The sequence below is a fragment of the Cebus imitator genome, unplaced genomic scaffold (assembly GCF_001604975.1).
Source record: "Cebus imitator isolate Cc_AM_T3 unplaced genomic scaffold, Cebus_imitator-1.0 Scaffold310, whole genome shotgun sequence".
Taxonomy (NCBI): domain Eukaryota; kingdom Metazoa; phylum Chordata; class Mammalia; order Primates; family Cebidae; genus Cebus; species Cebus imitator.
Genome location: NW_016107625.1, coordinates 1268516 through 1291710, shown reverse-complemented (window position 1 = coordinate 1291710; position 23195 = coordinate 1268516). Strand labels below are relative to the sequence as shown.

The 23195-nt window shown below is 36.0% G+C and overlaps 1 protein-coding gene and 1 non-coding gene across 8 annotated transcripts in view; one reads left to right on the top strand and one right to left on the bottom strand.

Moving 5' to 3' along the window:
* Window positions 1–23195, top strand: part of LPAR1 (lysophosphatidic acid receptor 1) — a 179607-nt gene that overhangs the window by 144100 nt on the left and 12312 nt on the right. The window lies entirely within an intron of this gene.
* On the bottom strand, window positions 4718–4824 carry LOC119467611. The gene has a single exon (XR_005196153.1). It is a non-coding gene; the product is annotated as a U6 spliceosomal RNA (small nuclear RNA).

Genomic DNA, 23195 nt, shown 5'->3' with positions numbered 1-23195 from the left:
GAACATTTAGATACTTAATTTAGTTCCTAGTAAATAGAAAAATGTTCCTAAAATATGCATAAGGAGAAAAAAAAGAAAAGAAAAACACACTGATTATTTATTTCCAAAGAACAAGTAAACAGGAAGCAACTGATGAGAAGCAGAATTATTTGGGTTGGAAATAGCCCTTAGCTTTTATCTTCTGTAGTGTAATTTTCTTCTGAGTCTAGTGTATGTGTGTGTGTGTGTGTGTGTGTGTGTGTGTGTGTATGTGTTTTGTCAAAGGTTAAGTCTTTTTTTGATATGAAAATTTTAGAACAATTAAGCTGATGTAAATCAAATTACTATTCTTTGAATAGTAAGCCATCCTTATGCTCTCTGTAGTTCTTGCTTTTTCCGTTTTAATCTCTGCATCATTAATAATAATAATTTTGTTCTGTAAAGATAGCATATGATCAGTACAGATATATTGAGAAATGTTAAGAATCAAAGAAAGAAAATAGTAACCTGTAGTCTCACCATGGAAAGACAACAAATATCCTTTATCTGAGAAGATTTTTTCTGTTGTCCAGACATGTGAATGTCAAGAGAGAAGATAAAATTAATGAATCAAAACAGTTCATGTGAACTCATATGGATGTTGCTTTACTGGACCATGATTTTTAACATTGTTATAGAACATTGTTATAGAAAAGTGTGGGGTTAGTCTGATTATTCTGCCTTTACAAGTAACCTGTTTATTTTGGCTGAGGTGATTGTATGTTCTTTATAGTTTATTCTCTGTACCCTTTCTTTCACCAAAGAGCCTGTTTCATTAAAGACCAAGAACATTTACCCCTTGCCTTTTTATAGAGCTGAGAGTATTATAATCGTCAGTGGCTCAGGGCCTGTCAGATCTCCAGTGAATCATTCTAGATTGTTCACCATACATCTCTGTTCATCTTAGTTTCTCTCTATTCCTCTCTTGATTTTTTTGCTGGACAGCATATTATGAGGAATATTTATTGTTTGTGACATTGTGGCCATCAAATTCTTAAATAAGATTTAGTCCTTTCTCAGAGATGGTATTATCCTTTACCCCTTATGTTAAAGTGATATAAGCAATGTAATTTTTAACATTTTTAAAATACATATCAACTTTTGAAATTAGATAGCCTCATATAATACCAGAAAATATACATTCATAGAAATTGTTTTGGTCTTAATTCTAGATTTTTTAAGTTACAGAATTAAAATGTTAAACTGAATCCATTTTGCATCAATAAAGGATTTTTATATCATATTTTTTAGTAACTTCCTTTGTCTTTAAGTTGGCCTTTAAAGCATATATATCCAGTATCACTCCATAGAAACCTGAGTTATTTACAAGTAAAATATATAGTTCATTTACTTTATGTGATACATTTGTTATGGTTTGTATTTGCTGAATATATTTACACATTTTATGTGGAAAAGCATTTTAATTTAAAGAGTTTTGTTCTAAAGAAAATCAGCTGTTTTAAAAGTACTTTGTAACTGGTTATAAGCCATAATAATATTATTGTTGTGAAGCATTTTATTTTCCTGACTGTAAGAGTCAAACCCAAGAAAAAAATTTTAATATGAAAAAATAGTCTATCATACAATGATCAGGATATATACATTTACTAGATCATATTTTGAGGTGACCATTTTGGCATATGTTGAGTTGGTACTAAAAATGAAAAGATGAGCTTGCATTTCTAGCACAGACTAAAACTATGAGGATGATATTCTTAACAATTATGTGCCTTTAACCAGAAATTTGCACCTAAAGAAAAGAACACATGCTTGAAGTAAGTTTTTTAAAAAAAAAAAAAAATTAGTGTCAACATTATATTACACAAATTAAGAAGTATGATTTTTTCATTTATGAAACACATTACACCAAAGTAGGAAGGGTTAACATCGTTCTAACATATAATAGAAGATAGAGAATGGACCAGCAATGTAGCCATAGGGTTGATACTGGAGTTCCAGAGATCTTAGGAGTCCCAAACTTAAGCAGGGAGAATTTTGGCTTTAGAGGTAACATCTATCTTGTCCATAGAACTTGACGTATTTTTGTGCCATAACCTTTACTGATCTGATTGAAATGTTTTACTTTGTCTCCAAAAGCATTGCTACCTGTGGTAAAGTTTCTGACAAAGAGCATGCTCTTGGATTATAATAACCACTGTAGAAAGCTTATCACATGTTAAGTGTTTGAGATATAGAAATTCATTTCATTCTTATAGCACTATTATAAATTAGGTATTACCATATCCTTTTCACAGATGAAGAAACTGAGCCTCAGGGTATTGAGCCAGGACACTCCACCAGCAGGTGCACACACTGGCCTGTTCTAGCCCAAGTATGTTCACCACTATACTGGACTGCCTTCCTGTGCGATTTCATCTGTTTCTGTCTAGGAAAAATAATTCCATATAACATAAGAGACTAAAGGAAGTGTATAGTATTTTAAATCCTTACATATTACTAGAAGAAAATGGAAGGCTTTTAACTTTTATGGTAAATGGTACAATTAAGTTGTTTATACTTATTTATGAAACATAAGCAGGCTGGGCATGGTGACTCATAGCTGTAATCCCAGCACTTTGGGAGGCTGAGGAGGGCTCATCATTTGGAGTCTGGAGTTCAAGACCAGCCTGGCTGCCATGGTGAAACCCTGTCTCTATTAAAAAAAAAAAAAAAAAAAATTAGCTGGGTGTGGTGACACATACCTGTAATCCCAGCTACTGGGGGAGGCTGAGGCAGGAGAATCACTTTAACTTGGGTGACGTGGGTTGCAGTGAGCCGAGATCACACCACTGTACTCCAGCCTGGGTAACAGAGCAAGACTTTGTCTGAAAACAAAAAAACAAACAAACAAAAACCCAAAACAAACAAAAAACACAAAAAACCATAGCAAAGGCATATTTTATTTTAAATGCATTTCATTGTCTAGTGTACCCAACCATCCATATATGACCTAGCACTTCTGAAAGATAAATTATCTTGCCACTTACACAGACTTGGAATAGGATAGCATGGTGAACTGAGGAAGAAGTGAGAGCATGTTAAGTTGGTGGACCATGATCAGCATCAGCCAATTTTCTTATAGTTACTTTAGTTTCAGAGATTTGATATAGTGGTCTAAGAGGATGCTGAATGAACAGCTGTTAATAGTTGACTCTGCTTTGCTTATTTGTGTTCGCTACCAGAGGTGAGAAAGAAACGAATAATTCCTCTAAGGGGAAATGGTCCATGCTCCAGTGGGTTTATGTTTCATTTGAAGTGTCTTCCTCTGTCACTTCCTCTCCTCTCTACTTGGGGTTTGTGAAAGCTTGGAGTGTGTTGTACAATATCCTCTTTGGATTATGAATTTTCTTACAGTTTCCAGAGCACTTTGAGAGCTATCTGCATCATAAGGGATAACACAGGATGGATGAGAAGAATGAAAGCCTGTAATAATGTATAGAATTATCACTGGGTATGGTCCAGGTTGTCTTTCAGACTTACTTCTCCAGCCACTCCTATTTCAAAGATGTGGCAGTTAAGGTCCAGGAATTTCTGGTGATCTACATTCCTAGTTAAGAGTCAGAAACATGCTACAGTCTAGTTCTGTCTCAGAATGAGGTAGCTCCTAGTCTAGGACTTTGCTGCAAACAAAGTATACTTCTGTTTATATTGAGTCATTTAATATGCAGAATCCCAAATAGATATTGAGAACTTTGGGGATTATACGTTGATTTATTTATTATGTTTTTGAGTACACCTCTCTGAATAGTTATCCATTTGATTGCTCTCTCATTACAATACACGTGTGACTTATCACAGTCTACTGATAGCAACATTTTACTGCTTTGAGTGACACATGGAAATCTTATTTCCATTTAAATGCTGTTACCTTTCCCATTTTTAAATATTATTGACTTGAGTATCAGATGGTGTTATAATGTTTGTTTCAGTCATCTTGTGTATCTTATGAAACTCATGAGGAGGATCATCTATCGTATGTAGCCATATTTCAGCGCGTTTTGTTAATTCTTTCCTGATGCTCCAAGATTCCATCTTCCATCATTTCTTTCTGCTCAAAAAAGTTATTCATTCTTGAAGTATAGTTTTCCTGGATATAGAATTTGAAGATGACAGTTCTTTGTTTTCAGCACTTGGAAAGTGTGCCATTTCCTTCTGGCCTGTATGGATTCAGGTAAGAAATTTGCAGTTATTTGAGTTGTTGTTCCTTAATAGGTAATGTGTTGTTGCTCTCTGTATGCTTTTGAGACTTTTTTTTTTTTGCACTTCACTTCTCAAATTTTTAATTATGAAATGTCCTAGAGTGAATTTCTTTGGGTTTATCCTGTTTGAGATGTATTCAGCTTATGAATCTATAGATTTATATTTTTTTGGCTGAATTTGGAAAATTTTAAGCCATTATTTTAAAAGTACTTTTTCAAACTCACTCTCTTTTGTCCCCTATCTTCTGGACCTCTGATGAATGTAAATATTGAACATTTTGTTATTGTGTTACAAGTCCTTGAGGGTCTGTTATTTGTTTGTTTTTAGTCCTTTTTCTTTTTCTTGTTAAGACTGGGTAAATTTGATAATTCTGTTGATCTATTCTTGGGTTCACTGATTCTATCCTTTGTTACCTTCACTTTATTATTGAACATATTAAGTTTATATTTGTTGTATTTTTTAGTTTTATAATTTCCATTTGTTTATTTTTTGATTTCTCAAAAATATGGAATGCTTCACGAATTTTCATGTCACTTTTGCACAGGGACTATGCTAATCTTATGTATGCTATTCCAATTTTAGTGTATTTGCTGCTGAAGTGAGCACCATGTTACTTTTTTACAACATCGACTTCCTTGCTGAGATTTTCTATTTTTTTCATTTGCTGCTAAATAATTTGCAATTCCTCATTGAACTATTTTGAGGATGGCTGCTTTAAAATCTTTGTCAATAAGTTCTTCATCTGTCTCATCTCAGGGTTAGTGTCAGTTGTCATTTCACAGTCAAGTTGTAGTTTTCCTGATTTTTTGTTTGATGGGTAATTTTTCATTCTATCCTGGAATTTGGCTATGGTGTTAGAATACTCAGAGTCTGATTTAAATCTTTTGTTTTAGTAGGCAGTCATCCCATTTAGGTTTAGCAAGAAGATCCTGGCCTAATTTTGTAGGTTGTGCATCCAATGACAATTACATTTTCAGAGACTTTGTGGCGCTAGTTTGGTCTGCTTGGTTTATCTGGGGCTGCTAGGGCTCCTCTTGGTACCTGCTGGTGCTGCCTGAAGGAGTGGAATTCCTGCGTAGGGCCTCATGATACCTCTGATGGGGGCAGAGGAAATACAAACAGATATCCTGGAGACAGGCACTAGTGCTGAGTACTGTCCCTCTCTCCAAGGAAAACACTTCCCAGGTGGAGCCTTTTTCTGTGGCAGAATACCCTTTGCTGGTGCTGCAAGCTGCCTGCTGTTTCTCATTGGAGGAAGGGAGTCTTAGGCTTGGTGAGTAAGGAGAGTGCTTTCCTGGCTTCTTATGGTCAGCAGGTGTATTAGTCTGTTCTCAGGCTGCTAATAAAGACATACCTGAGACTGGGCAATTTAGAAAGGAAACAGGTTTGGCTCACAGTTCCACATGGCTAGGAAGGCCTCAGGAAACCTGCAATCATGGTGGAAGGGGAAGCAAACACGTCCTTCTTCACAAGGCAGCAGGAGAGAGGAGTGCTAAGCAAAGTGGGAAAAGCCCCTTATAAACCCATCAGATGTCGTGATAACTTACTATCACAAGAACAGCATATGATTTAATTACCCCCTACCCTGTCCCCCACAAGGTGGATTATGGTAAGCACAATTCAAGATGAGATTTGGGTGGGGATACAGCCAAACTGTATCAGTAGGGCTCCTGCTCCATTTTCCCTGGCCAACTTGGTAGTGTTATTGGGATTCCCCTTTGGTCTGAGTGGGAATGACCTTTTTGGGCTGTTTACTAGGTTGAGGTTCTAGAAAAAATGGGCTTGGGTGACCTTCTTCTGTGAGGCTGTGGGTTGTAAGACACCCTCTCACAATGACATTCCTCTAGTTGTGGGGTCTCTAACCAGTTCATCTTTCGGAGTTCTCTGGCTTCCTTTGGTGTTTTTTCTAGGGTTTGTGTTTTTACTTAGCTTGGAGGAACTGGGGAAAAGTATCTGTCCCATTTTGTCCAGACCAGAAGTCTTATGCAGGGACTGTTTTTGAGTGGAGGTGGGGTGGGAGTAGACCTTTAAGACTACCCATAATAGAAAAAGTAAATTTGGTTAGTGGCTTTGTTTTAGTAGAAAGTTCTCTATTTATGTTTCTACTTTTCATAATTCCCTATAAACAAAACTGAAATGCAGTCTACCTGTTCTCTCTCTTTCCCCCCACTTTGTAATCATGCTGTGATATGGTTTGGCTGTGTCCCCACTCAGATCTCATCTTGAATTTTAGCTGCCACAATTCCCACATGTCATGGGAGGGACCTTGTGGGAAGTAATTGAATCATGGAGGTGGGTCTTTCATATGCTGTTCTCATGATAGTGAATAAGTCTCATAAGATCTATCTGATGGTTTTGTAAAGGAAAGTTCCCCTGCACACATTCTCTCTTGTTTGCTGCATGGCAGATACTCCTTGCTCTTCCACTATGATCGTGAGTCCTCACTAGCCATATGGAACTGTGAGCCCATTAAACCTCTTTTCTTTATAAATTACCCAGTCTTGGGTATGTCTTTTTAGCGGTATGAGAACAGACTAATACATGGTGCCTCTATGGGCTTCAGTGAACTGAATTTCTTATATTTTTAGGAGTGTGGAGGAAGAGTTAAAGCCACACTTTGAGTTTGCCATTCTTGTTGCAGTGGGAACGTGAATCAACGAATACTCTTTAGGCCACCACTTCTCCTTCTACCTTCCTCCTCTTGTCAAACTTAACTTCCCAAGGATGGGAAAAATGAGCATTTAAAGACAGTCATATCTTATATGTCACACTCAAAAAGGGAAAGAAACCCTAAGTGTAAATGCCATCTGGCTTTATTTACTCATCCTCCCCCGTCTCAGAAACACTTTGAGCAGATGCAGGCTTTCACTCTAAAGAGCAGTTTATAGGAACAGATTGAAGAAAAGATATGTTTTAAACATTTCAGCACTATAAATAGATTCAATTAACTTTGTCACTAAGTGTTCTGTAACTTAAGATGCCCCAGCCCTTGGCACATACAAGCAAAAATCTAAAAAACACAGGGAAGGTGCTAATGAAGGTTTTGGATAAGGGTTCAAATGGCAAAATACTACCTCACTTTTAAGATAAATCTAAAAGACAATTTAAAGTAGTAAATATAACTCTATAAAATACAAATGGAATTCTTAAATTTCAGGAGCTAATCAAAGATTCAGAAATGAATCGTATTTCCTCATTTGTTGGGCATTAAAAAGCTTGGGAATGAATGGTGCCAGAAACTATAACATTAAAAGTAGAAAAACGTGATTCTTTTTTAGATGAATTTATGTGTGACTAGAAATGCTGTGAAATGTTTTCAGGTAGGAAATACTTGCAGCACAGAATAAAATGCCTGTTCTCTAGGATTTGTGGGAGAAAACTTTATCTTAAATTATTCTAGGTATGAAATCATTTACGGGTGTAACTTTTTATTTTAACACGGTGGGAGTGAGAAATATGGACCACTAAAGATGCTCACATCCTTATCCCTGGAACCTGTGAATATGTCACTCTACATGGCAAAAGAGACTTTACAGATGTGATTAAGTTAAAGGCCTTGAGATAGGGAGATTTTATGCTGGATCATTAGCTCTGGAGAAAGAGGAAGAGTCTGTGAGCAGTGGAAGCTTCTGAAAGCTGGAAAAGTCAAGGAAAATGATTCTCCCCGAATCCTAAAGAAAGAACTATAGCCCTGCTAACGCTTGGATTTTAGCCTAGAAAGGACTCAGACCAGATTTCTGACCTCTAGAATTATAAGGTAATAAATTTGGGTTATTCTAAGTCACAAAGTTTTGGGATAATTGGTTACAGCAGAAATAGAAAACTAATACAAATACCTGAGTTATTTTTCTGGCTAGCCATATGCAAAAAGCTGAAACTGGACCCCTTCCTTACACCTTATTCAAAAATTAACTCCAGATGGAGTAAAGATTTAAACATGAGACCAAACACCATAAAAACCCTAGAAGAAAACCTAGGCAATACCATTCAGGACATAGGCATAGACAAGGACTTCATGACTAAAACACCAAAAGCAATGACAACAAAAGCCAAAATAGACAAATGGGATCTAATTAAACTTAAGAGCTTCTGCACAGCAAAAGGAACTATGATTATAGTGAAACAGCAACCCATAGAATGGGAAAATTTTTTGTAATCTACCCATCTGACAAAGAGCTAATATACAGAATCTACAAAGAACTTCAACAAATTCACAAGAAAAAAACAACCCCATCAAAAAGTGGGCAAAGGATATGAACAGACACTTTTCTAAAGAAGACATTTATGCAGCCAACAAACATATGAAAAAAAGCTCATCACTGGTCATTAGAGAAATGCAAATCAAAACCACATTGAGATACTATCTCATGCCAGTCAGAATGGCGATCATTAAAAAATCTGGTGATAACAGATGCTGGAGAGGATGTGGAGAAATAGGGACACTTTTACACTGTTGGTGGGAGTGTAAATTAGTTCCGCCATTGTGGAAGATAGTATGGGGATTCCTCAAGGATCTAGAATTAGAAATACCATTTGACCCAGCAATCCCATTACTGGGTATAATATACCCAAAGGATTATAAGTCATCCTGTTATAAAGATACATGCACACATATGTTCATTGTGGCACTGTTTACAATAGCAAAAACTTGGAACCAACCCAAATGCCCATCAGTGATAGACTGGATAAAGAAAAAGTGGCACATATACACCATGGAATACAATGCAGCCATAAAAATGGATGAGTTTATGTCCTTTACAGGGACATGGATGAATCTGGAAACCATCATTCTCAGCAAAATGACACAAGAACAGAAAACCAAACACTGCATATTCTCACTTATAAGTGGATGTTGAGCAGTGAGAACACATGGACACAGGGAGGGGAACATCACACACCAGGGCCTGTTGAGGAGTAGGGGGCCTCGGGGAGGAATAGCAGGGCATAGAGGGATTGGGGAGGGATAACATTAGGAGAAATACCTAATGTAGATGACAGGAGGATGGATGCAGCAAACCACCATTGTATGTGTATACCTATGTAACAATCCTGCCTGATCTGCATGTGTACCCCAGAACTTAAAGCATAATTTTAAAAAATGACTAAATAGAATAAAACCAAAAATTTTTAAAGTTGTTTTCAATTAAAAAAAAGAGCATTGCTATTTGTCTCATATAATTTTTTATGTAAAAGCATTATCTACACCACTGACTTTGCCCCCAGGAAAACATCTGGCAATGTTTGAAGACATTTTTTATTTTTACAACAGGGGTGGGATGTGTATTACTGGCATTGAGTGGGCAAAGGCCAGGGGTGACGTGAAATACCTTACAATGGAATGACCAGTCCCCCACAAGAATCATCTAGCCAAAGTTGAGAAATTCTGAGCTAGGTTAATTTATACATTCAAAGCATGTAGGAAATTAAGCCTTACTATTCAGTCTGCTCTAAACTAATGGCACAGTCCTAAACTAACTGCATAGACCTGTACTGGTCAGTAGGGTAGCTATTAGAAACACATGACTGTTCAAATTTAAATTCATCACAGTTAAACAAATTGAAAAATCCACTTTCTCAGTTGCACTCATCATTTTTCAAGTGCTTGGTAGCCATATGTGCCTAGTGGCTACCATATTCAATAGCTCTGATATAGAACATCTCTATCATTACAGAAAGTTCTGTTGGATAGTGCTGGTCTTCTCAACTCTTGCTACTCAGAGTGCTGTACATGGGTGAGTAAAATTAGCATCACCTGACAGCTGTTAGAAACGCTGACTCTCAGGTCCCACTCTAGACCCACTGAATCACAATCTGTAGTTTAATATATCTCTAGGTGATTCATGTACACATTCAAGCTGATGAAGCACTGGTCCAGTAACTGTTTCTTGCTTTCTTTCTCCTCTTATCATTTCCTTTCTCCTCCCTCTGTTACTTCCTGCACTTGCTACATAAATGTCCTTCTTCCCAGCTTCACTTTCTGGTCTCCTCAAGCCAGGTCTTTGTTTTATTTCATCTCTATATTCTCCCAAAGACACTGACCACATTGTATTGTACAAAATCGCTGCTTGATATTATTTATAGATCAAATGAACTTTTGAAAATTCTGGGTATAGATCATTTTCATTTTAACTGAATGGATGGCAGCCATCATTTTTACTTTGTAATTTAATGCAAGCATTTCCTAGAGTTTCAACTATGAAAAAAAGATAACCATTTCAAATATCTAGAAATTTCATAGTAAATTGAAGCTTCCTAATGATTTCACAGCTTGAAGACAAAAACTCATCCTAAGTATCCTATATTCTGATTCTTTATATGTAACAAAATGTAGCCACTATTTCCATTCTTAACATTAATTGCAGACATCTCCAGAACAATAATTTGTTTAATGGAATAATTTGTATTGTATTTTTTAAAAACCCAGAAAACAAAAATTTCCCAATATTTGTCCAAGGAACTTAAGGGGATTATCAGGTTTTTGGTATTTATCAAAATCTGTTACTTTATCTGATGGTTGCAAGTACAGGGAATTAACTCATTTTTTCTTTGCATGAATGCAGTGAAAACACTCATAGGATGTTTTGGAGTTAAGGTGAAACACATTACGTGAAAGGCCTGATTTTGTGAATATTACATCTTACAGCAAAAATGAGAATTCACTGCTGCTGAAAAGGAGCAAATTGAAAACTGGTTTAATTAGCCAGAGATTTCTCAGGCTGTAACTGATCTCCTTCATTTTGCAGATGAGGAATTTGAGGCCTAGAGAAGTTGGTGCTCGTCAAAAGATCAAACAGTTGCATGTTTTGTGGAAAGGACCATATTGGAGACTTGCTTTTAAACATAGCTCTCTTCATCTCATAAATGTGTGCTGTAAACCAGATGACCCTGGAGGGCCTTGCAGCTTTTAAAACATTTTAAATCCAGTTCTCCCACTCTAAGTATAGTGTTCTTATAGTTTCATACTGCTTCTCGAAGACTGTTTTTGTCTGTAAAAAAGGATGGATAAATGGATGGAAGCTGTCACAATACTAGTACAAAAGTTAGATTTAAATTCATGTTTCTTTGCACACGCTAATCTACATAAAAAAGTTTTTACTTCATATGTAGATGAATAAAAGTGCCAAGTTATATTCTCTGATAAAATAGTTTTGTAATCCCAAAGCTACTGGGCAAAGTCAAACAGATACATATTTTTTAAATTTCTAAAAGCAAAACTAACACTGGAAAAAATAACTTGGTCCAGAAATATTGGTTTGTATTGCTTGGAATTGTAAGCACTGTGTTGTTTTAGGGTCTTTTTACCCTTCAGGATGGAGCCATGACTTTCAATGAACTCCCAGAGGCACCTGTGTCACAGAAATTAGTCACTAAATATGTATCTGAAGACTGGTGAAAATCTGACTTGTCAAGACTATGATTCTAATTAGTAGGGTTTCTTGAGCTCACTGGTTTTGCTGTTAAATATTTTCTTCTTTCCTCCAGAAATTCTGTGTTTGAGGATTTTATATATCCCTTGTAAATAATCCCCAAATAATGAAAATTCAACAATAACAGTGGTGCAGAGACAAGGGTCATTGACAATAGTAGTGTGGGTATCTGCTCACTTAAAAAAAATCAAAGGCCTTATTTTAGTGTATATCTTGTTATTTTTTCTAATTTTCAGTGTTTCTTCCTATCTTTCTAGAATTAGCTCTCCAGTTGTCTTTTTTTCTTCTCCCTTGTATTGTCTTATCTTCAAAGACACTGTGATGAAGTTTAGTAAGGACGCTGTGATTTGAAGAACACAGATGCCTCTGACTTATGGAAGAGGAAGCCAAGTGCTGTTCACTCTCAGATAAACAGATGGCACAGATGCAAAAATTTCTCCTTATAAGATCTGTTTGGAATTCTGATGTGTTTAAGAACTTTGCCAGCATGCTAAGGGGCTTGAAGTGTAGTGCGTTAGTCTGTTTTCACACTGCTGATAAAGACATACCTGAGACTGAACAATTTACAAAAGAAAGAGGTTTATTGGACTTAGGGTTCAACATGGCTGGGGGGCCACAGAATCATGGGGGAAGGCAAGGAGGAGCAAGTCACATGGATGGTGCCAGGCAGAGAGAACTTGTACAGAGAAACTCCTGATTTAAATCAGCTCTCATGAGACCCATTCACTGTCAGGAGAACAGCATGGAAAGACCTTCTTCCATGATTCAGTCATCTCCTACCGGGTCCCTCCCACAATACATGGGAGTTATGGGAGCTACAAGATGAGATTTGGGTGGGAACACAGCCAAGTTATATCAGGTAGGAAGGCAGGATTCGAGAAAATAAATTTCTGTGTTTGATTAAAGAGTTCATTAAAATGTTGCATATTCAAATACAGGTCACTTAACTCCCTTGCCTCCCAAATTTTAAGTCATGCTTCAGTGTATTATGTGTCTACTACAAGTTCATACAGTGCTTATAACCCAAAGTCTTCAATCTAGTAACCTCACTCTGGATAATCCTTAGTATACTATTCTTGTGAATCATTTGCTTTGTTTTTCTTGCCTACTTAAGTGTAGGGTTACTTTCTAGATTATACCATGGAGTACAATGGGGAGTGTTTTAAAAATCAATACTTAAGTGCAAAACACAAAATAAGTTGTAATTGAGTAATAATCAGACCAAGCAAATAAAAAACATTCTGAGATGCCTTTTAAATGTTTCAAGTGTGAGTTGCCCCTGATAAATTTAATTAGGCATTATAAAAGATATAATGTGTAAATGCATTTAAAAGATGTAATTGCAGCTCAACACTTTACATAGTTAAAAATCAAAAGGCCACAAATGACCTGAATAAATAGCAGGAGTCTGAAAAATAAAGGCTGTCAAAAAGAAAATTGTCAGCAATAATTTTGAAAATATAATGAGGGCCCTAGAAAGTATGCAGCAAAGTTAAAAATCTTTTGTGTTAACAAGAATAATTATGAGCAGGACTTGAAGTTCTTCATTAGCATCATATGCCTGGATTAAATGGAGCAAGTACATTTCTCCCTCCAATCTAAACTGGAAGTGAGCCCTTTACTGGAGTTTACAGCTAAAGGAAGACAAAGGAATTGACCCAGCTTACATCTTCCTTAACAAAGTTTTTCGCTCTATAAGCCTGATCTGATGAAGATCTTAGAAATGGATACAAAATGGATAGGTGAATGGCAAGAGAAGCAGGAGAAATGTCCAGGTGTTCCAAAGCCTGTCTTCCCATTCTTCACATGAGGCCAACATGAAGTCCCTCTGGGCTGCATCTGGTTCTCTTTTGTTGCTACTTTATTTCTTAGGAAAATTCTTTTTATTGTTTTTTAGCCAAAACTGTTCTGCAATGAAATTCCCTCAGCGCTGGCCCTTGCCCAGCATCCCAGCTGTTTCTGGAGGGTGGGGTCCAATCTTAAAGTGTTGGCCACAGTACATCCAGCTCCAGACACCCCCCAGTCGGTGCTATGTTGTCTGATAAGTCTCCACCGGACCCTCCCGAGCTGTAACCTGTGAAAAACAGAAATATGAGGCCTGTGTGTTCACTCCCTAAAGAGTTCCCTCCCTGGCTTATCTGTTTTCCTCAAACATCTGAACTAGGTCAGGCCCTGTACTTAAAAAACAAGTGGATCTCCCCTAGTTTCCCAGCTAAGAAGCTCTGGCCTCTGCCTTAGGCCCTGAATGGGAGGCCCTGACTGGGAAGCCCAGTCCTGCAATACCTGATTGTGCAGCCCACACAGCCGAGTGGCCAGGCCCCAATGTCTGCCCCAGAGAGGAGAGGTTGGAGCCAGCTACCCAGAACCTTTGCTGGCTACACCTGGGCTGTGGGCAGCTGTTCTGGCTGTGCAACTCTGAGCATGCTCAGAGTGGCATGTCCACTATACTCTGTCTTCCCAGGCTCTCCAAAGCCAGAAGGAAGGATTTCATCCTTTTCCAGAATGTGGTACTTTAGCAGGGTGAGACACCCCGTTACTCTTAGAAATTATTCCCCTCTACTTGAAGGATAGTAAAATAAAGGACCATTTAAACTTTTAAACTTGACCTTTACCTCAAATTCCTTGTCAAATAAGATAGGGTCTAAAATTAATAAATTAAAAGCAAATATTCATTTTATATCCTTTTTCTGTTTTTTAAGACAAGGTCTTGCTTTGTCATCCAGGCTGGAGTGCCGTGGTACAATCATAACTCACTGCAGCCTTGACCTCCTTGGGCTCAAGCAGTACCCCCATCTCGGCCTCCCATGTCGTTGGGACCACAGGTGTGTGCCACTGCACCTGGCTGAATTTTTAACTTTTTGTAGAGATAAGGTCTTACTTTGTTGCCCAGGCTGGTCTTGAACTCCTGGACTCAAGTGATCCCCCTGCCTCAGCTTCCCAAAAGGCTAGGACTATAGGTGTGAGTCACTGCACCTGTCCTTTATTTTTAATTTTAAGCGAAAGGGGGACTGACTCTGAAGTTCAAGAAGTCATCCAGAAATGCCGATGGGTTATTTTGGAATTGTTTCAGATTAAAGGATGGCCTGATGTCACTCAGTGACTAGGCTCACGACATAGTAGGGAGTGCAGCTTCCCACTTTGCTATTTCTAGGTTGGGAGAACCCATAACAGTTCACCCAAAATATCCACATTTCTTGAAGACTTATCCTTTGGGTATTCACTAAATAAGGAAAAGAAAGCAATGAAGGGAACCCATTAGGTGGCCCTGTGCTTCACATTCCACTTGCAGTGTCTCGTTCAGTCCTCACAATAGTGCTAAAAGTAGATAGTATCCCCATTTGACAGAAAAGGAAATTGAGGCTGGGCAAAAGTGAATAACTTGTCTAATGTTCCATAAGCAGTAAGGGAAAGAAACAGTATTTGACCTCAGGTCTGTCTGTCTCTTTCCTCCTATAAAAGATCAATATATACCCTTAAAGTCCTCCACATTACCCAGTCTTGGAGATTAAAAGAAATATGATTTCCAGGATCTCTCTACTGTTCTTACTCCCCACTAACTAGCTTCTTCAGTTCCCATGTGAATATTGTCATTGATTTCCTTAATTAATAAAAACATGTTTCTTACCAAAAAAAATTACAAAAAAAAGTTTACATTAAAATTTAAAGTCCATATAATTGCCTCTGTTCCTCAAGATAACTACTGCTAACAATTTGGTGTGTATCCTTCTAGACATTTTTTGTAATGCATGTAAGGTATATATGCATATAAGTACCTATAGCAATTTTATAATAAGTGACCCATTGTATATTATAGACTTAATCTAATGTGCATATCTCCCCATATGGGTAAATATGGTAGAGCAGTGCCAATGTGCTCAAAGGCTGCTTACTATCCAACTTACATATACTATCAATGGATATTGAAATTGTTTCTAATTTTCTACCATTATAAATATTTCATTGAATATTTTGTGGTCATATTTTTATGTTTCTTCAAGCATATCTGGATAATACATTTCTAAACTGGAATTGTTAGGTAAAGAGGACATTGTACATTTAGATAGATATTGCCAAATTGCCCTTCAAAAAGATTGTCTTCAGTATATGAGTGGGCCCATTTATTTATTACCATTATGTCATTATTAGGAGCATTTTAAATCTTTCCCACTCTGCTAGCTATTCTTTTTGAGATCAGAGTAACACATTTAATACTGATGAGTTTTAGTTCTGAAGCCAAAGCTCTTGCTAACATTTCATTCCTGGATCAACAGACCCAACCACCCAGCCACAGACATTGCTGGACAATCATGGGTTTCCCGAGGAAGGGCACAGCTTGCACCACTAAGCTTATTGCATGTTTATGAGCTACTTTCTACAGGGAACGAGAAGAAGAAAATAAAGGTGGTTGGTGCTAGCCTTTCTAGTGTTGGTCAATCTCTTCCTCACTCTCTCTCTTTCTCTCTCTCTCCCCTACTTTATTGAATTATAATTGAAATATAACATGTTGTTGCATGTATTGATAGTTTGTTTCTATTTATTACTGAGTAGTATTCCATTGATTGGAAATACTACTGCATATTCATCTGTTGATCTGTAACTGGACTTTTGGGTTGTTTCTAGTTATTGACTATTACAAACATTTTGCTATGAGCATATCATACTGTCTTTGTGTGAACATATTCTTTCCTTTCTCTTTGATAAATATTGAGTAGAATGGCTGAGTCATATGATATGTGAATGTTTAACTTTTTAAGAAGCTGCCAAACTGTTTTCCCGAGAATTAATACATATTACATTTTCACCACCAGTGATGAAAGTTTCAGTTCTACTATAAGCCAGCATTTGCTAGGGTCACACTTTTAAATTTTAGACATTCAGTGAGTGTGTAGTTGTATCTCATTGTGGATTTAATTGGCATTTCCCTGATGACTAGTGAAGCTGATCACCTTTTCATGTGCTTAATGCAACATTTATACATTTTATTTTGAGAAGCATCTATTAAAATATTTTACATTTCTAATTGGATTATTCATTTTATTACTTTATTGATATATAATGGGAATCTAACTTTGATATCCCTCCCTCACTCAAAAGTTGAATTCTTCCAAGACTATTTATTGAGCATTTCATCTTTTCCTCATGTTTTAAAATAGATATTAGATTTTGTTATGTAGAGATCCATTTTTAGACTCTTATGTGTGCCACTAATCTCGTTTATCCTCCTGCTAGTACCAAACTAGCATAAAGCTGTGGTTTTATAGCATGTTTTAAGGAGATAAGCCCCTTTCATTAACTTGCCCCACAAATGTGTTTAATATACAAACAGATTTTCAAAGATTGCTATTTTAAAAGTATTGACTCTTTCCCTTCAAGAATATGGTACTAGTTCCATTTATTTAGGTATTTTTTTTAAAGTTATGTAATGATCTTTATTGAAGAATAACATACGTTTGCTAGATGATGATTTTGCAAATGGGACCTGTATATTTATTACAAGAAGTCTATTTAGTTTTGTATTTTATATATGCCCACTTTGCTGAGTTATAATTTTTTTTCAATGGTTGATTGAATAGTTATCAGGTATTTTCATTTTTCTAGTAACACGTAGACAATCTGAAGACAACTTATTTTCAATTGTATATCAGTTTTTTTCTTTTCCAGCTTAATTCATTGACTAGAATGTCAGTATAAACATATCCTTTTCTTATCCCTTATGTTAATGGAATACTTCTAGTATATTGTTGTTAAATAAGATTTCTGTTGGTTTTTAATAAGTTTTCTGTAGTTTCCCCCATTCTCAGATTAATAAGTGTTATACTTTTAATTATGTTTTTGATTTATTGTTGGTGGTGTTTTGTGTTCCTTTCAAAAAAGCAGGAGTTCAATTTTACCAGGCAAGTCATTGGTGCTAATATTTTTCCTAAAGTGTGGTGAATTGCATTAAGAAATTTCCTAGTGTTAACCTTGCTGGCTGTTCTCTAGGGACATTTGGGAATATGAGGGAGTATTTTTTGCTGGCCACAATGGGCAGGGTGCTAAGGACCGTGTAATTCATGGAACAGTTACGTGTAACAAAGAATTTTTTTATCCCCAAAGCCAATTCTGATCCCATTGAGAAAAACTAATCTATAGTTTTGTAGAGGGGAGATTTGTTTCATTTATTTTTTATAATATATTTTAGTCTCTTAGAATGAATTGGAAATTAAAAAAAATTTTTAACTCTTGGGGAACAATATAAATTCCATAGGAAGTAATATGTTCGTTAATGGTTTGATAAATTTCATCCAGGAATCCGTCTGGATCTGGTGCCTTTTGAGGAGGGTGAAGGAACTTTTTAAATGATTATATTCTGTATTTTTTTTGTTTTGGGTATATTCAGATTTTCAAACTATTGCATCAATTGTCATAGTTTGTTTCCTTAGAAAAACATCAATTTTAGCCATAATTGGCAAATAATTTCATGTAATGTTTTCCAGTTGTGTGAACTTCATTATGTATGGTTGTCTCTTCTTTCTAATCTGTTTTTATTTCATTGGTCATATTTATAAAACATTTGTCTCTTTAGTTGTTTCTTTACATACCAGCTTTGTTGTCTTAAGTTTATTATTTTTTATTTTCTATTTCAGTAATGTGTTTTAATTTCTTTTTTCCTTTTGGGGACCTTATATATTTTTGCCCAACTTCTTGAGTTAAATGCCTGGTTCATTTCTTTCTCATTATTTGTATTCATTTGGTAAAAATTTTCAGCCTCTTAATGCAAAACTGTGGTGTTATGGATTTCTAGTCTATTACAGACATTCCGTTTGGATAGAATGCAGTCATTTAATCAGGGTGTGTGATTTGCATTACTGGAATGGATAGTGATTATTTCGTAACCACAATATGCTATTTGTACAGCAAACCTAAAGCTGCTTTGAATTTCCAGCAGCTCAGTTGGTATCCTGTTGTTATTGACAGTTGTAAACTCTATTACAATTTTACAACTAATTTTAAAATAACGATTTGTAATAGAAATTCTAGTAGTGAAAAATATGCATTGAATCTACTTTCTCACCCCAATCTTTAGCCATGGCAATACTAATTTCTGATGTAGAATTTAAAAAAAATTCTCTACCTATATAAGCATAAGTGAAGTGTGGGAAGGCATGTAAATCTCCACATACACACTGTATCTTCATATACACACTGAGTATATGCACCTATTCTTAACTGACTTTTGTTAAGACATACTTATTCATGCCTGTAGCCACTTTTCTCTTCTCTTCCAGTAAAACTGTTCAAAGAGTTTTATATCCTTGCAGTATCCAGTTTCTTTCCTGTTCACTCTTGATCCTACTCCAATCAGGCCTCTGTTCTCATGACTCCAGGGAACTGTCTTCAGTGACCCCCTTGCCACTAAATTCATTTTTTCAGTTGCTACAGGTATTTTTGACTTCTCTCCTTCTCTCCGATATCCAGTCTGTTAGCCAAACATATCAACTGTATGGTCAAAATGTATCTATAATCTCCACCTTCTGTATTCAAAACCACCATGATTTCTTGTCTGATTTACTGTACAAGCTTCTAACTGCTCTTCTTGTATCCACACTTGCCCTTCCGTAGTCTCCAAATATCATTCCCCTCTAAAGTGTATCTTACTTATTTTGTATTTTGTTGATTGTCTTTCTCATTCGTAGAAGCTAAACCCAATGAAGGTGGATATTTATTTTTCTGCTGGGTTCATTACTGTATCCCTAGTCATATAATTAATTAAATAATTGCATTATTTAATAAAATAAGTACAAAATGAAGCCATTGTTTCTATGAAAATTCGGTGAATGCTTCATTAATATTCAATCAAGGTAAATTGGGGGATGGAAAGGAAGCCGATCAAAACAACTGTCGAACTTTGGAGAGACCATAAAAACATTCCACAAGGTTTTTCATTGGAATTGCTTTGCAAGAATTTTAAGTTCTGACTCCATTCTGGGAGAGCCAAATTGGAAGTAGTATGGGATGCTTAACTGAGGTGGCTTTTGCTTGAAAGATGACACAGAACTCCAGCTAGTGGACTTCTGCTCAAATAAAAAGCCCTGACTCTATGTCAACTGATTGGTAAATGAATACAAATTTATATTTTTAAATAAAATAAGATGTTTAAAGTATCATTTTATGATTTGTCGTTCTAAACACTTTTAGATACGTTGACTACTACCCTCAGTTATGGCTTACTGTAGTGCTTCTGATGATTTGGTATCAGTAGTGGCAGAATATTGAAACGAGTCGAAGTTGAATAGGATTCTACTTTACAGGTGCAGTGTACTTTATTGTACTTCCCTATTTATGGTTATCCAAGTTATTTACAGTTTTTTAAATAAAGAATATTGCAGATAATTATTTGCTCATGTATAATGGTATTGTGTGTAAATATATCTATAGGATAAGTTCCTATAAGTGATATTGCTACAGTTTATTCCAATAGCTTCAGAACTGATTGACTTTTGCTTAGGATTTATGGGCTAGTCAGAATTCGCTTTGTGATATTTAGACTTGGTTTTGTCAATTTCGATCAATGAAGTTTTCTACTCCACACTTGTAGTTAAAATAATTGAATATTATGTAGAAAAAGTGTACTTATGATTGTGAACCTGGAATTCTGTAGCCTAAACACCCACTTCCCAATTGAATAATGATCTTACTTTAAGAAGCTTTTTAAAAAACATTTTATAAAAAGTTTTTGATAATGAGAGCTGTCTTAGACACACAGCTATAGTATTAGAACAGACCATAACTCCTTTCTGCTCTGCCAAGAATCTGTGCTTCCTAAAGATCAACCCAGGACATTTGGCAGCTATAGGAGATGTAACTAATCTCAAAAAGAAGGACCACATTTACAGTTGATACTGTTCTTCTTTTCATGTCTTCTGATTATTAAAAATTATATAAATATAACAAACATTTTTAGGTTACATAAATTGAATTATTTATGTAATAATTTAAGTTTTCTGAATTTGCTTTTAGATTTAATATTCCACCCATTTTGATAGTAAGAAAATGAATTGTAAATAAAGTTTCCATTGCATTCCTCTATCCTTGAAGTTTGTCTCTTGGATAATACATATCTTGTTGATTCATGAACTGCAAAGAAAAAAATCCACAGGACTTTATCATCAGCTACATTCTATGAGCATTTTCAGCCAGATTTCAGTACTTGTTTAGATTTATATTATTTTGGGAGAATCTTAATTTGTAGTTAAAAAATTAAATATGTCACAAAACCAATTATAAACTTCCTGTTAATGTTGAACTTTTGCTAGGGAAAGATTCTGGGGGGAATTTCATTTATCCTTTTAAAGGGATAAATATTATTCAAATCACCTTAGTAACTGTTGGACCACAGTCATGCAATTCGTTTAGTATCACTTCCTAAGTTAGATGGTATTGGTCTGGAGTTGACAACATTGATTTTCTGTGATGTTCAAGATTTATTATTTTTTAAATAAGGGAGAAATTTTGCTTTTTAAAACATTTGCAATCACTAGGTTTATGAGGCAAAATAGATCGAACCATTTTGAGAATTGTGAATTATTTTCTATGTGAAGAATGTATGGGACACCATCATTTTTGATTGGGTCTCATAGTGCACATTATGTAAAAGGAAACAAATCTTATTGTCTTTTTTATGATACAGCAAAGTGAAGACTGTCCTGAGTGTGCATGTATGCATGCATGTTATGTATGTATGTGTTATGTGTGTATGTATATGTAATATGTGTATATATATCTTTTACAAGTTTAAAATAATATCAGTGACTTGAAAATAGTAAGGGCTTACCAGATCATCTCTTTGTAGGCACTGGAGTAGTATCGTTTTTATTTTTGGTTATTGATGGGTCATAATGCTCTGGCAAATCAGTCTTTTTTTTGAGATGGAATTTCGCTCTTATTGCCCAGGCTGGAGTGCAATGGTGTAATCTTGGCTCACTGCAACCTCCATCTCCCGGGCTCAAGCAATTCTCCTGCCTCAGCCTCCCAAGTAACTTGGATTAAAGCCATGTGCCACCATGTCCAGCTAATTTTTTTTTTTTTTNTTTTTTGAGATGGAGTTTTGCTCTTGTTGCTCAGGCTGGAATGCAATGGCACAATCTTAGCTCACTGCAACCTCAGCCTCCCAGATTCAAGCAATTCTCTTGCCTCAGCCTCCCAAGTAGCTGGGATTATAGGTGCCCACCACCACACCCGACTAATTTTTGTAATTTTAATAGAGATAGAGTTTCACCATGTCAGTCAGGCTGGTCTTGAACTCCTTACCTCAGGCAATACACCTGCCTTGGCCTCCCAAATTGCTGGGATTACAGGTATGAGCCACCGCACCTGGCCTGTTAAGTCAGTCTTAACCTCAATTACTTTACCCCAAGACAGAGCTGAGTAGAAATCAGAAGTTAAGTATCAAGAAAAAAAAGCAAGAGGCAGTGACCCATCTTAGCAAGGTTTAGACTATATTGGTTTTGTTGGGAGTCAATGGATGCCTTTCCTTTTTTGTATTCTTACAGAGACCTCAGGGGTCACATTCTGTTCCTCAGAATAGCAGCTACCGTTGGCTGTGAAGTGTGTATGCACACATCCTGGAGCTAATTAGATGTTTGTGCTGCTTTCATATTTTTGGAATGTTATTCTGACTTTATTTGTAGATAAGAACATTTAGAGGAACACATCTCTCCCCATGTAATCATCTCATATAGCATTTTGCCTACTTAGATGGCATTGCTCCATGTTTTAGGTATAGGGAAAAGCTGACTTTGGTGGCAATTCTTTATGCTGTCTTTTCAAATTAAGAGGGTCCCCTATTCAGAAATGTTTCCTGCATAATGAATAGACATTCCTTGAAGCATGATGACCCCCACCCACTGCATTTGAATGTAGAGCAACATCTTACATGGAAACAATGATAGTATAGGAAGCACAAAATAACATCAAATAAACTCTAATTAATAGCTTCACAGATTCAAGAAGATGCTGTATTGACTGAATTGGTACACATTACTATGTAAAAGTATCATTCAGAGAACAGTGTTCCTGAAAATAAAATCTGATGGCCTGACCTCCTTTACCTATTGCTAATAAACAGACAAAAAGCCGCTATCAAGCAGTGAAATGGATATAGCTAACAATCAGATATCTGACCTGGAAAATAAGCCCAGGATATCACCCAGGATACCAAATAAAAAGTAAAGCATTAAGAATGCAACGAAAAATTAAGAGATGTCAAGGATCAATCAGTTTTTAAGTATAGATTCCCAAATATCTAATATTCATTGTAAAACAAGTCTCAAAAGAAATGAACAGAAAGAATGGAGAGAAAAGTACTCAAAGAAATAGGATATTTCCTTAATCTAAAGACAACTGTGAGACTATAGATAAAATTGCCAATCAAGGGCCAAACAATTATGAGCAAAGCCAAGACATCATATTCTGGTGACATTTGTGATCTCCCAAAGTTAATAAAAGAAATTATGACAGTTTCAGGTAGAAGAGGATGAGAAAAATGTTTGGTTAATGACCTAGGTAGTT